Here is a 16941-nt window from a genome sequence, read left to right on the forward strand (position 1 = left end):
TCCCATGGCTGGGCTGTTTGCTTGGGGCAGTATGGTGGCTGTTGCTCAGGCTGTGGGTGATCCTGAAATTATAGGGCTAAAGTTTAATGCACAATGACAAAGCTTCATTTTATTATATTTCTATGTATACAGCCGCTAAAGGGAGGCTTGGTCTATAATGAGAATGAATTGTCTACCTAGCAGATAATATCTGGGGGTGGTGACGGCCCACCTAAAGGACCACTATGGATAAAACCTGATAAAATATATACTTTTCTTATCTTTTCATAAAGATTTACATGATCCAAGCCTGCCTACAACAGGATAAGTAGTATTTGCTATTTTATTTATTTAAGTAGTAATTTAGTTAGTTAGATTGAATGCCCTTAGGGTGGCAGATGTCTTGATTAAATTTTATTTTCTTGGAAAACTAAATCTATTCCATAATGTAGTGTGAGGCCAGAGCTCATGTGAATAAGTCACGCTACCATATTTTATCAGATATTAATTCCATTCACTTTAAATGGAATTCCTGAGAAATACTGCTAACTTTCAGAGTCATGAGTACATGTGTCATTCAGTGATTTGCAATGACCCTTACATATAAGTTAATAGGTTCATAGTTGTTTACTAGACTAAAGACCTCAAGGGCCTTTTTAAGCCTAGCCATACATCCCAAATCTTTAACAAATTCTGGTACCATTGAAAAGTGTAACAGGAGCTTTTTCCTCATGCTGTCTTCCACATTCCATTAAAGCACCTTCCAGAAATGTTCACAAATTGCTAAGTTAACAAAGACTTTTTACAAAGACAACCTTTGTGAGTTTTCAGTTCCTGGCTAGGTTACTCTTCCTATCTTCCTTCCCTCAACCAGCAAAACTATCTTATGTCCTGCCTTACAAAGTTCACCTAATGGTCACCTCTGCATAACAATACATTTAGCCTGGAGTGGCATTAAAAGTGTTCTCTCATGTCGCTCCATATCATATCATCTGAAAATAAATTCATAAAATGCACGTGCCAACTCACAGTATAGACAAAAATCTAACCATACCTCTCAAATGTACCTCATGATGAGGAACGTTTTTCATCTTTAGTCTTAACAAGTCCATGTTTCTCGCAGTTCCACACTAAAAGGGTCTGCCACACATCCAATGTTAAGAATTTTTTTAACTGATGTCAATGGTAAATACAACTGAATCGTATTAATTCATCAAAAGAACTTTTTAGAGGTATAACATGTTTGCCATCTTGTGTGATCTTAGGGGAAGTTCTTAGCAAGCTATTTGTAAGTATTCCACATTTTGTCCATTTCCCCATGAGGCCTCTGTTTCCTACTTCTCACTATCTCTTTAACCACCTACTGTATGTGCATTGTATGACCTTGTAAATATGCATCTACTCCGAGTACCTTATGTTCATATACTGTACAAATATTGTAAGATTTGTGATCTGTTGATTGAGCTATTATTGTACTGCATTTGCCTGCCTTTTACATGCTAACATTCTACCACTTGTTATCCGACTATTATTGCATACAACTGTCATGCCTGCCAAAAATACCAGCATTCTTCTCAATGTGAATCTTTAACAACCTATGTATTGTAACTAACTTATTGAAGCTTTTCTTCCCAGGACTCCACTGAAAATGGGCATCAGCTGTCTAGTTAGTCTATCCTGGTAAAACAAATGTTAAATAAAAATTTCTTCTACATTATGATAAGTAGTGTCCAAGGCTGAGAGCTACAAATTAAACCATTCCCGAAAAGGTGGCCAGTAAACTATTCATATTGAAATACATACTTCTTGCTCATGTTTATCTTTATATATAATAATACTGTTTTAGTATGAAGTCACCTATATTATATCCTGCAGAGATGTGCATAATAATGGAATCATTATCTGACAGGTCTCTGATATGGACCTCTACTTTCTGTAAATATTGCCTTATTGTATATATCTTAGTAGATGTTTGCATTATGGAATATGTTGGAGGTTTCTCACCAAATTCCTTATAAAGCAGAATGGACTGACAACTGTCACTGTCCATACCTGTATCCACACTTCTTCTGCTTAATGAATGACAATGGTGCTTCTCAACAGGCAATGCTAATCCATTTAAACCCACTCATAGCCAAACTTCTGAATGTCACTTGAAAAGAAAAAAAAATGTCCTATTGCAGGCAGCATGTGTTACACGATGGTCTTTTAGAGCTACTTAAAGATCATGTGCATTGTGACATAAAACTGAATGCAGCATTTGCATTCAGCATCACAGCTTTGAGAAGTTCTCGGGTAGCTAAGTGGGTTGTCCTGATCCTCTTTTCACATAATATAATAATTTTATGTGAAAATAGGACAGCCAAAAAAAAAACAAAAAAAAAACCAGCCATCACAGTGGGTATTTTTGCCCATTTGAATGTTTGGCTGTGGTAGACATTCTCATGTAATGTGTAGCCGGAGCTCTGTGTTCAGTAAAAAAAAAAAAAAGGAAAGGTATTCCAGCTGTTATTATTTGGTTGTTGACAGCTTTTTCACATACCCATTTCCCCTTTTTAACCGTATATGAAGTTTGGGAAATGGGTGTGTCTGGAGAAATGGGTATCACTTTTTGTTGTGTGCTTGTAACCAGTTAAGGTTACAAGCCCTAACAGGAAATGTAATGACTGAACTGGCACTCAGACAATAGGAATAGTTAATGAAAAGAGCTGTACAGCTTTGTGTATTTATAAAATGTGAATCATTTCCAAGTGATCAGTCTCTGCCTTTGTGACTGACATTACTTTACTTTCCTCATGTGACTGAGTTTCTGGAATGCAATGGGGCTGAACCTCATATCATCACTGTGCTACACATGATGATGACCTGGGTGCACTCACGCATATGGGTAGCATTCAGAAAGCATGCTGGAACATTCATGCTTTAAAAACAATTACAAAACCAAAATTTTAAAGTGGCATCAGGACACTGCACTACCAAAATCCCAGCTGTAAAAGAGTAGCAACTTCTTTAGATGTTGTCAAGGTAGGTAATAAAGTTTCACATGATCTTTAAAGATAACCAAGCAACAATTTTTCTTTAGTCCATCACACCCATTTTAATTCTATTAATCAAACTTTGGGGTGAGTAATAAACTGATTACCCGGGTGCTCAGTGTATCTAGCTCCAGACTGTGCACACTTTACTTATATATTTCTTGTAAGCAACACATCAGACCCATTCTTCAGATCTCCATTATTTTCCCCACACAAATCATACAGATATGTGCACGACTTACTGACAGACACACACACACACACACACACACACACACACACACACACACACACACACACGTGTGCGCACACACACACACACACACACACACACACACACACACACATACACACACACACACACACACACACACACACACACACACACACACACACACACACACACACACACACACACACACACACACACACACACACACACACACACACACACACACACAGACACACACACACACACACACACACACACACACACACACACACACACACACACACACACACACACACACACACACACACACACAGACGCACACAGACGCACACACAGACACACACACACACACACACACACACACACACACACACACACACACACACACACACACACCCCGCATCTGCATATAGTGATATGGAAAAATATATCATATGCAGGACAAGATATTTTATTTGTGAAATGTGCTGCCTAATCCACATAGTCATAGTCATTTGAAATCAGTCAGCTGTCCTTCAGAATAATTTATTAACAAGCAAATAAAAGGCTGTCTGTCTTACATGAACAGTTATGGCACCGGCCATAACTCATTGGGGACGCTGACTGTAATTTTTATAACCATTCTATTCATTCTCATGTTGCTGAATTTATTCCACTCAGATCAGTGAAAATTGATTTCTGCTGTTTACATCATCAACTCACTCAAACTAGTCACAGTACACTTTTTGTTACTGTGCATTAGGCGGTGGGCGAGCTGTACATCGCCACCCTGATTGGAGAACAAACATTCTCAAGCAGGGTGTTAATGTACAGGTAATGCCAACTGAAAAACAAGCTGCCACTTCACAACAGAATATTAAGCTGCAGTGGAGCTCAAAGTGTAGTGAAAATGGCTGCCATTATTTTACATTCTCTAAGCAGTGCTTTGCTATTTAATGAGGGTAAAGTTAAAATAAAAAATAAATATCTACAAATAAAAGAAAATTGTGTGTTTGAATGAGTGTGTGCATGTATGCTTCTGTCTGTTTGTAACAGTGTGTGTGTGTGTGTGTGTGTGTGTGTGTGTGTGTGTGTGTGCGCGTATGTGTTTATTACATATACTACAGCAAGTTTAAAACCTTAGGGAGAGGAACTATTTTACATCAAAAATATAAAAAATAATAATAATGTAGTAATAAAACAATAATAACAGACAGCTCATTCTCAAAATGCAATAATGCCCTTCAGGTGTATATAATTGTGGAAATAATGTCCTTCCAGGGATGTAGAGGCCCTCTGCCGAACAACCCTGGATGGATATTTCCACAATAGCACACACACCCTATTGCGCATTATTGCTTGCTTATTACATCATCTGCTTTGCATACATATGGATTTTACAAGGGAATCACAGAGAAATACCCACCTCTTCACACACACAGCAGTTCTTCAGTGTCTAATGAGTCCACATCTATGCAATGGCCATAGACCTCTGATCATGACAGATGACCAAATGTACTGACACTTATTGACTCCCAAAAATCTATCCCTTGCATACTACAAAAGCTTTCCTCTGCAGTTATCTGCTGCACCATGCTTAACATTCATACCTTACTCATAAAGACACACTTCTATATCCCAAAACACAGTGACACATGAGCATAATGTTAATCTGTGGGGCAGTCTGTAGAACACTCACCTCTTAGCACTCTGTAAGACAGTGAGTATAATGACAGGGCATTGAAGCGGTCCATGTAAGACATGTTGTTTAGGCCTTGCATTCTTTTAGTAAGGTATCACAGTGGGCATTCCAACTGTTGCATGTGTCTGGACAGATACATGCCAAAGGAGGCATTATATCCAATGATTGGCCTAATGAGGACTGAGTAAAGGTGGATAATAATATCCCTAGATCTAGACATAATCCTTTTGTTTATCAGATGTGCATCATGGAAGGACTTTCTTACAACAATGGACATGTTAGTCAAAAGTTAGGTCACTGTCAATATAAGTTCCCAAATTACAAAAAACTGGGTTAACTCTTGAGAAGTTTACTGTTAATGTAGTAGTTCCCTGGGTAGATGACTTCCCAAATGATACAATAATGCATTTTTTGGCATTGAGTTTCAGTCCATGATTTTGGTACCAGTTATTTATTTGGGACAAACCTTCCTGCAGGATGGTTAAGTCATTTGGGGATTCAATGTCTGCCCTAGCTTGCAGTCATATCCAGACGTAGTCAGCCAGAGCCCTTTGGTATTGGCTTTTACTTCAGAAAGTAGATGTTAAACAGTCGAGGTCCCAACACAGGACCCTGAGACTTTCAACAGCCATGGCTACAGTTTCCTTGCCAATTTGGATCAGCAGAAGATTTTAGCACTATTGTAGTTTTTTACTGGTTTTTCTATGGGCTAGAGATGCTTCTAGGAAATGGTTATTTGGAAGTTGTGTTAAACTTTGAAAAAAGAATGGTGTTTATGTACTTTATTGCTGACTTCTTTGACTTCTTTGCTGGACTTGATTATAAGCTTTTGGCTAAGATTGTGTTATGTAGATTGGAATTCTCGGTGAATGTTAGCTTTGTGGCGGGTATTGCTGGAATAGGAAAGTTTAATGATACATGTTATATGTTATGCTGGGCCCGTGAGATTGCAGATTATTTGGTGGTTATGTCTGTGTATGTGCTGAATCTTAACTAGAAAAAGCCCTTTGATTATGTTTTTCATAAGCATCTTGGAATGGGCTGTTAGTTTTGCAAGTTGCTGTACATTATGTTCATTTTATTATGGTGCTTTATTGTTTCTTTCAGCAGTTGTTTCAGTCACAAATTACTGAATGTGGAGGATTTCTCCTTTTAGAAGAGAGAGATAGAGCAAGAGTGACCCTTAAGCCCACATTTTGTTTTATTATTCATATTTATTGCCTGTTTGGGTACAGGATGTAGGTAGACTCTAGTTCCTGATGCTATTGTAACAGTCATTTTGACATATGCAGATGACATGGTTGTCATTGCTTTGATATGCAGCATTTAGTAGATGACCTTCACATGGCAGGTATGGAGTGGTGGTTGCTGTTGAACAAGTGAATATACTTGGGGTTTGGGAGTGATGACCATGTTGAGTTGTTTATAGTTTCTTTTGTTTCTGTAGTTTTAGATTTTATTTTAGGATGTCAGAGTTTGGCTACTTATGTTGCAGACTCTCATCTGAGCCCCATTAAGAGAGGGTTTTGTATAGTAAGTTGTAGACTGGATGTCATAGGTGTGTTGAAGATGATGGTATATTTGACTTCTTTGTGGATTTTTTTAAGTACTGTAAGATGTTGATAATTATTTGGATATTTTCTTGCATTAGAGGTGTGCATTTTTTATAAATAGAGGCTGGTAAAAGGTATAAGGCTACTTTTGTTGTGGTGATATGAAGAATTGTTTTGCAAAGATCAGGAAGTGTCACTAGGGTTGGCTGGGGGATATGATAAAGTGGCTGATGGTCAGCTTTCCTATACTGGAGGGAGGATGAAGGAAAAAGCTAATGCTTGTGCAATGTCGGGTTGAGACCAGGAGCTTCACAGGACATCCCAGGTTAACAAAAGAGACAGCAGTGGCATCCTGATGTCATTTCACTAGCTGTCTCTGTAGCTAGGGATACTGACCAGAAGCCTCAAGAATGATATGGCTTCATTGCTCCATACTTGTCACTCCCCAATCAGATCCCTCATTCCCAGGCCTAATAATGAGTGCTACTGTGGTCAATTTTCTGAAGAGACCGACAGCAATGTCAGAGAATGGTCATGTCTGGAGTAACCGGCAAGGGGGATTTGGAGATGGATGATCACAAATGCAAGGAAGAACAGCCCAGGACTACGCAGAGTTGGGATAGGATCCAGAAGAGAAAAAAGAAATAAAAATAAATAGCTTTAGAAGTGTAAAGTCAGATGGAAAGATCATATTCTTGTTTAGAAAGCTTGCTATGTTAAAGTGGTGCATGAATTATGTTTGAAATAGTGTTGGGAATTATATGACCTTTGTACATGGCTGCAATCCCATTTGTAAGTCATACAACTTCTTTTTGAAGTTGTCCCATAAAAAGCATCCAGATAAGGTTAATATGCCCTATAAAGTTCTTATGGAATGGTATTGTGATTTTGAGGGTTTGGGAAACAGAATAAAAGATTATTTTATATATTGCCCAAGATTACAGATAGTTTGAAAACATAACTTTCCTTTCTTAAATTTTTCCCTTTACAGTTTTAGATTTAGATATTGTTTGTTTTGGAAAACATGCAGGAGGAAGGGTAGGAAAAATGATGATAATTTATTTACATGCTTTGGAATCTCTGGAAAACCTGTTGAATTGTTACTGAATAACAATATTTGGTCTGCTCTTCCTTTTGTTTCTGATATGTCTTATTGATTTATTACTCTAGAAAGCTTCTTTCTGGGTTTGCTTCTTACTAAACCTACTCTTTTTATAAGAGATATGGGATCTTTTACATCAACCTGAGCTACCAAACACTCGTGAAAATCACTTTCTGCTAACAGAATGAACAGAAACAAAATGTTTGTATTTGGAATCAAACATTTATAAAACATATATATATATATATATATATATATATATATATATATATAAGTATATTATATAACTGGAGAATGCTAAATTCCAGCAAAGGAAATGTTGTGAAATCTGCAAAGAAAGAAGGTAAGATAATAAAAAATCTGAAGACGTACAGGATGGCCAATGTACTCACACATTGTTAACAGACACAGATTTATACAGTCCTTGAAAACTACCCAAAGCTACAAACACTAATTTAACCCTATCTCACTCTGCAGTTCTGTCTTGTTATTATCTTTGCCAGTGAGTTTACGTGTGTAATAATACTCCATTACACCAGAGAATAGATTACCCCTGAGAGTTCCCCATTTCCTTATCCCCTTTGTCCTGTTTGCTTGTTCACTCTTTCAGATTATCTACAGTGGCTTTCAGTCAACTGCAAATCTGTGAATTTGATAAGGGTCAGTACTGCCTATGCTTAACCTAACTGCAGACCACCATTCGAAGGTCCAGCAACTTGTACCTGTAAAATAATTGTCATACCCATGACAAACCTTTGCATATTATAGAACTGTGACTTTATCTGTATTACAGCTCCCTGCATACTCAGAAAGAAATTTGTACCTGTAAGCTTTGCAGAAGTAAAAATCCTAGTATTGTTCTGTAGATACAGACTGCAATATGTGACCATTTTATAAACACACAATTTGTTATTAAGTTCATTAATCATTGTTTATAAATGCCCTTATAACCTCTTCTAACTTACTGATTCCTTCATTCATCTGACGTGTTACCACAGCAGACTGTTCTATAGCAGATCATGCCAGTGAATTATGCAAGGGGAAATAACTTCCTCCAACCTGAGAAGTAATAAACTGCCTGGCACAAACTCATTGCTTTCATTTATTCTCAATTCCCAAATGTTTTCAGCATTCAAATGACTGATAATTTATAAATTTCTAATCCTGATTCTGTCTGCATCAATGAGTCAGAGCTGTATTTAGAAAACACATGAGTTTTCATGCATTCCTTGGTCATTGTGTTACATTCGTCAGCATCCGGTATTACGATATTATTAAGCCAGTAAGTCACAGCATCTAGAATACTGTGAAGCATCTTTGTAGTACAAATTACTGGGTGGGATTTCTAATGCATTTACATCTTACACCAAGCTTTTGCAAGGCAGAGAAAGCAAAAGACCATATTATGATTCAGAAACCCATCTTCCATTGCTGCGGTGTCATATACTGCATGTTAAATTCCTTTACATACGTGTGGTTACTAGAGAAATAGGATCCATAAACATATTCACTTCTAGAAGTAGTGCTGATGAAATCCTGCAATATTCCCATCCACTGACCCTAAGTCAGTAGACACCAGCCTACTTGCTCATTAAACACTACCTGAATCTCCTCCAGTAGAAACATTTGCTCACCATCCAAGCCATAGGCTTGACCAGGCAATCAAAAGGGTCATTCTATTTGACCTCCTGTTTCTTTGCAAAACCAATTGCTCTGCACACATCCACACTAGATACCTAAATCTATACCAAGTAAACACAACTTCCAGAAGGAAGGCTCCTAAGTCAATGTATTCCCAGCCTATGGAAAAAATTACCACTACAAGTGAAACAAAGTACTACTCTGACTACCTTTAAGATTAATTGTGATGACTTTAGGTTCATAGGCAATTAATAGGCTAACAACCCTAAAGGGGCTTTTAAAGCCAAACCATGCTTCTCATATGTATCTGACAGGTTTTCATACCACTCATACCACTGAGTTTGGTATGGGTGATTGAGCATTTACAAGCTTCCTTTTTGTAATAGAGAAATAGGTGGTAGACCACGGATAAATTTACGATTCCACATCCACTGAATAAGTGCAGGGAGGAACTTTGCTTCACATGGATGGGAATCATATTCCAGAGAAGTGGTAGTCTCTGAGACACACACCTGTCCTTCAAACAAATCTTATTTATGTTGCAGATGAGGTTTAGGTCCCTAGATCTGTGTTTCTAATGACATTTGTTTTGTGGATGTGCAGCAGGTCCATAAGGGCTGGATCAGAGGATGCTTTGAAGACCAGGCATAGATCACCGATCACTTTGACATTGGACATTCCATTTGCTGCATATGTCTGGCCATCATACCTTTCAACTGTACAGATTTTCACAGAATGTCCAGATTTTTGCCTCATATTTTTGTTCTTTTTCCCGAATAGAATGATGGTTTTCTGGCAAATCAGTGGCAAATTATTGAGGGTTGAAGTCAGAAAATAATGACAGATATTTGAGTTTGAGACTTTATACCCTTCAGAAAACTCATGCTGATGCAAAACCCATTATTGTCTCAACTTTCTAAATTTGTAAGAGCAATTTTTAAAAAGTGTTCCTATTTTTGGGCCTTTGTCCTCCCATTATTTATGGCTTTGTCCAGATTTTTTGATCTAAGAGGTTGAGAGGTATGCTAATCATGTACATAGCGAAGGAGGCACTGTACTCAGTGATTGGTTTAATGAAGCTGAATACAATGGAACAATGATGTCTTTGAACCTAAATACCCTTGCTTATAAGTTGCACAACATAGAATGATTTTCTTACTACAGTAGACACATGATAGTCAAAGGCCAAGTCATTGTCTACATGCATTCCATTACCCTTGACAGCAGGGTCAATTCTTAGGAGTATGTTATCAATGCAGTAGTTTCCAGGGGTGATTGCCTTTCAAAAAGATATTATTATGCCTTTTATTAGGGTTGAGTTTTAGACTGTGACTCTGGCACCAGTTACTAGTCTGTGTGAGGCCTTCTTGGAAGATGTCTGTGTCTGTGGAGGATTCCATGACTGCACCTAGTTTTGCAGTCATCTGCAAACTTGTTCAGCTAAAGACCTTTGACTTTGGTTTTGACTGCAGAAAAATAGATGTCAAAAGGGAGCAGCCCCAGCACTGAGCCTTGGTGGACTCCACTAGTGGAAGTAAACTCACCTCTCCTGAGTTTTTGTGCCCTATCTTTGAGCCAGCTGGATGGGTAGACACAAATTTACACTGAGCTTATCACTTAGAGACTTCCTCAATTTTGGAGGTGAACACTTAGGTACTCAAAAATGGAAGCAAGAACTTTTTTAAGTGTGTCTACTTAAAGGTTTATATGGTTAGTCATCTTATGGTCTCCATGATCATTTGCCTATTACTGTTACTATGTTACTGTGTTTCTTTTCCCTCAACCTCAATTATCACTGAGTAGACACCATAATTTCTTCCCGTCCATGAAGTCAATGATTAGAAGCTATTTTCGCCCTAACCCATATTGACACTTTGTTGACACTGCATCCCTGGCCTCCCCAGCAGCTACTAAACAGTGTACTCTGGCCCCTCCCAGATATTAGTGAGTAAAGTCTGTAGCTTCCTTATTTTCTGCCAGTGAGTGGTGGAACCTCCACTCTTCTTAGTCTTCCCAGTGGCAAAGGGAGGAGTTCTGCAAATCATCAAACTAGGCTGCACAGCAGTGAATATCAGTCACCATATCAGCAATCACTGGAGCTGCAAAACTACTCAGTCCTGCAGAGATCACCCTCTTTACCCTCAATGATATGTCATGGCCAGCACCAGATATGTTCCTTCACTGTGCTTATGAGATTTACAATAATTCTGTTCAACAATCATGCGTCACTGACACAGATTTGGGAGTCACGTTCAGTGTGCCATGCCAAACACCCTGCACTGTGTAGTCCATAATGTAACCCCATCTTCCCACCCCTTGGCCTTGCCCAGAATTTTTCTTCATGTATGATTCTATCCTGTCACAAAATTCTCTTCACTATAATGCCTTGTTATGTCATTACTTTGCAAACTGGAAACAATTCTGAAATCTTCTGCATGTACTTTTTTTCCACAGTATTCTTATGAAATGGAACAACCGAAGTGAGAATGTTTAAAATCAAGGGTTTAATCACAGACTCTGCAAAGTATTACATTTTTTATCACAGAACTCAATGAGTATGTGCCCCATATTCCATTAGTGCAAATATATTTAAGGTGCAGCAGTTTGTTGTGGTCTTCTGTTGAGCTCGGTAATAACCTGTGAGAAGTCGTAGCAGTAATTCTGATAAACTCAGGCACAACTTACAGATTTGTATCAGCCAGCACCATGCTTACAGGTTAATCTCAGAAAACTTACCAAAAATATAACTATATATACATACACACACACACACACACACACACACACACACACACACACACACACACACACACACACACACACACGCACACACACACACACACACACACACACACACACACACACATATATATATATATATATATATATATATATATATATATATATATATATATATATATATATATAGAGTTGCTCCTTCCCCAGTACCATAGGCAAATTTCAACCTATTGTTTTATTGTCCATCTTATTCCTCCTATGTACCATCTCCTCTGATGCTTTGTTCGATAGTATTTTACTTTGTGTTTTTTTTTTTTACAGTATTCAAATTTTTTTCTGCATTTAAAGTTTTTCTATATGGAGCTTTTCACCCCAGGCCTCCAATGAAAAAGGGCATCTTCCCAGTCAGATATACCCCGGTAAGTCAAAGTAAAATAAAATTAAAAATACATGAATTTGTCTGTAAAATTGCATTAATTTCTATCATGTTTTTCATAAAGGTGCTTTGAAGTACTACTGACATATTTTGAAGGTGTCTCATGCTTCTTAGCTTGCAGTTAGTAGGCTGCTCTTGTATGTCAGATTTATTAAGAGTATGTCAGCTTTTTATCGAGATTTTAACTGTTTTAACATAATGAAGAGGTCACAGTGTAATTTCCCGTAATGACTGCATCAGTTGTTCTTCTGTAACAGATTAGCTACACTACTGATATGTTGAGTTTAATTTTAAAATTTAGTTTTTCCACAGCTCATTAATATGGGCAGTGTTAGGACACTTTATTGAATGCTAGTTAATTCAACTGCCATTTACGGTATGTTATTCCATAAACGAGGCATATGTCAGCAAGTGCAAGGAAAATTAACCACCCGCCGAAATAAATTTAACCACTCTCTGACTTTCTGTGTATACAGACAAATGTCAAGCTCCTATAGAGAACAGCTTCTTGAGCTGGGGCATTTGTTTGTGTATCCCTTACTAAGAGAAATGAGTGTGAAGTGTTTGTCAAATTGATGTTAGTTTAACTGTTGATCTTCTGTGATGTCTCTTTCTCTATATGTATGTATATATATATATATATATATATATATATATATATATATATATATATATATATATATATATATATATATATATATATATATATATATCTTACATATGTGTATCAGCACATACAGTGTAGATTTTCATGCCCATATCTGTCCATTGAAATAGCTTTCATCGGCAGATGAGAAAGTCGGAGCAGCTCATTGAAAATCAGTTTGAAGAACCACTATGGCTGTCTCATGCTGATATTGGTATGCAGTGGAGATTGAGGAATTTGCCCTTTACCCACTGTAGTGCAATCTCAGAGTTGATATATGTGTGTGGGGGGGGGTGTAAGGAAGTTTGCCTTCCTGCAAAAAACACTGGTTTAGTGTTGCCTTTTGATCTTTTGTGAATCAATGTTTTTCTCTTTTGACCATTTGCAGTCAATGAATAGTTAAGCTCATATAGTTTCAGTTCATAATATTGAACATTTAATAGAGCAAATGTTTTTTTTTCAATATAGTGAACATTCCAAATAGCATATGTTCCTTTTTACTTTCTTTGCTGGTTTAAGAGATTGAAGTGTCTTAATTTTATTTCCTTTTTTATTTATATCATTTTGTTTTTGTTTACTGAGTTTGTCTGGCTAGGTTAAGTAAATAACCATCTTTAGCATAGGCCTGGGAAGAAAAATTCCAACATATTACAAGCATTTTCAAACAGATGTTCAGTAACATACGTGAGCAGACATTAAGTATTATACATAAACAAGTACATGTATATTTGCTAATTAGATTACATTGATATGAAATAACTGCAATTTTACAGTTTAAAAGATAATTGTATATTAGTAGATGATCACTGAGCATTTGAAAAGGTGTATTAGTGGGTTTGTGAACCAAATAATAAATCACATGACTAGTGGTTAGAAATTCACAGAAATGAAGGTGAGGGAAGGATTTAGTTAGGGTAAAAAATGTTAATATTGTAGTTGAGGTATATATACATATATTGCTATAGCTATCATAAAGTATAGAGGTGGGGGTAGAAGCATCAGAAAATTGTGTTAGGCTGGGCGATGCTAGTAAAACTATTCAGGTATTGGTGAAGAAATGGTTTCACTATGTGACAAATCTGAAGATAACAGTGGCATTTATCCTGGATATTTCCTTGGGCAGGGTGGGAATTGGCAGTGGGGTTGTCACAATGGTTAAAGTCTTTATCTCACGAATACAAGGTTCAGGGTTTGATTCTGACCTCTAGTTATTGGCTAGGCTTGTAATAGTCTAAACAATATACAGGAGCATCTCCATTGATTCGATAGGTGGCATTTTACTTGTTTTTTAAATGAGTTTGCATTTTGAATGGATTTCAATGGTAAACGGATGTGTTTCCATAGTTTAGCTACATTATTTGAATATAAAGTCACCTGCAGTATTAGAGTACTTGGTTATAGTGATTAATGTTTTTTTCTCTTGAGCATAAAATTCTACTGAGAGAATAGTGTTGTATTAAGTTGTTAAGAACTGTACAATGTTCTGGCTTATAGAGAAGTCTAATAATTGTAGTTAGCTGAGAAAGAGCTATGTGATGTGGTAGTTTTAAGCAGTTTAATTCTACGAGGGCTATGTGGTGTGTTGTATTGTTATAGTGTACTGCAAATTTGGCTATTCTATTATAACATTACTTGAGTATGGACAGTTGTGAGACGTGACGAATATTAAAGCGTGAGGCAGCAGTGAGGAGAGATGGCGGTAAGAAACTAGAGATTATATGTCTTCTGGCTATGTCAGTAAGGTAGGTTATTACTGTTTATAATGTAATCATCATTTTGATGATTTTTTAAGCACATGTGATACATGGTGGTTGAATTTCAGCTGGTCATCTATATGGTTTGCTTGCTGTATCATGGTATTGTTGGTAGAGTTAATAGTGAATAGTGTTGTTTTGGAAGAGATGTGTTTTGGGCTAAACCAGATGCTTTGAGATTGCGGTACAACAGGGACTGGGAATTTACCTTCTCCCCTCTGCTGTGCAATCTCAGAGTTGGTATCTATAATTAGCAGAGGGTGTGGGGATATGGAGAGGGGGGTTTCTTTTCTGCATAAAACAGTGTTTTATATTTTTTCATTGGTTTTGTGCTTTGTTCACTTGTGAGCATTTACTTTTTCATTATGTAATCATACATGAGTGTGTGACTGTGTGTGTGTGTGTGTGTGTGTGTGTGTGTGTGTGTGTGTGTGTGTGTGTGTGTGTGTGTGTGTGTGTGTGTGTGTGTGTGTGTGTGTGTGTGTGTGTGCGTGTGTGTGTGTAGATCTGTTTGTGTTTTGTTCAGTCGTGAGCATTCACTTTTTCATTAAGTAATTATGTGTAACATTAACATTGCTTCAATAAAGGAACATCTGCCCAGTCTAATTCAGCCAGTATATCTGAACATTAATAAGGCCTTTGATGACATATATCACAGGAGTCTGGTGAGAAAGACATTAGTTTATTCAAAATTATTAAGGAATGACGGTGAAAGAAAGCAAAGGGGGTGGACAATAGGAAAATAAGTAAAGTCAAGGGATATGCCAAATAGAATACTGCAGGACTGGAAAAACACCAGTACAACTGGACTGTTTGTGCCTGGAACATCTTAGAGGACAGAGAATGAAAAAAAGAGCTGTGAACTGATGGCACCATAATTGTTGGTAGTCAGTGATATGGAGAATGTGGTGCACTATACTTCCATTTCAATTTCTTGTAAAGGGTAGGCAACAGATGACTAAACCTTAGCATTAATTAGTTGAAGAGGATACAATTCATGAGAATAAACCTTAAATCGGAACTGTGGCTGGGGCAATTGGCATCCCGCTCCACTACTCTGAGGTCATATTCTTTCATCAGATTTCCTCTGAAATACTTGCAGCATCGTGATGTTCTGCTGCATGTATGCCCAAGCACTGCACAAGATGGGACCTCACCAGATCCTGGTAGAGTACAAACAATGCTTTTTACTTCTGTAATATATCCCTAACTTTCTATCTGTTGCTGCCACTACTTTCTCATGCTGCTTCTGGTGGTCAAGTCTTGCTGTCATAAACATACCCAAACCCTGGGAACTTTCTGTATAATCTTGGCAGATTTATATCACTCAGTTCTACTCCCCAGCTGATAATTCACACCAAGGTTGCTGTGGCCCAGGTGTAGTATTTTGCATTTGTATAAACTGAAGCCGTGGTGGTACAGCGGTAACGTTGTTGCCTCACAGCAAGAGGTTCTCCTGTTCGATTCACGGCTGTAGTGCCTTCTGTTTGGAGTCTGTTTGGAGTCTGCATGTCCTCCCCATGGTCGAGTGGCCTCCGAAAGACATGCTGAATGGGCGTGCCTTTGCCGAAGTTTGGGCATTGGGCTGGCAATTCGGCACCATAAAAATCTACTGCCAATCATTAGCAGACCAGAGTTCCGCTGTGGCGACCCCTTACTGGGAAAAGCCGAAAAGACAAACAATAAACTGAACCTTATCTCCTATATATAAACCACACTGAAGAGAAGTAGTCTTTTACCACACACCAAAAGGCCAGTACATCCATAGGAACCATAAGGAAATTGCATGAACCACACCAGGCTTTTTCTTTTTTCTTCTTTAATTAAAAGACTAGCAGCAAACAAAGACTTCTTCAGCAACATAAAACAGATCAAATCCTCTAGTGCCTGGGCTTCCACAGCCTTTTCAGAGTATATTTCAACAACAAAACACACTTTTTTTGTATTAAAAAAAGAACACACACCCCAATTTTCCAATTATACATTAATACATCTTAAAGACACACTATAAAAAACTTTTCCAATTACATTCCTTATTTAGACCTTTAGGGCATAAGGTACTATATTTTAAAATAAAAGTAGATTATTTTTGTCTTATACTACAATCTCTCCAGTGTTAAAAACCTTCCTTACACGGTTCTAA

Source organism: Protopterus annectens, chromosome 6.part0, assembly GCF_019279795.1.
Source record: "Protopterus annectens isolate FY-2018-M chromosome 6.part0, PAN1.0, whole genome shotgun sequence".
Classification (NCBI taxonomy): Eukaryota; Metazoa; Chordata; order Ceratodontiformes; family Protopteridae; genus Protopterus; species Protopterus annectens.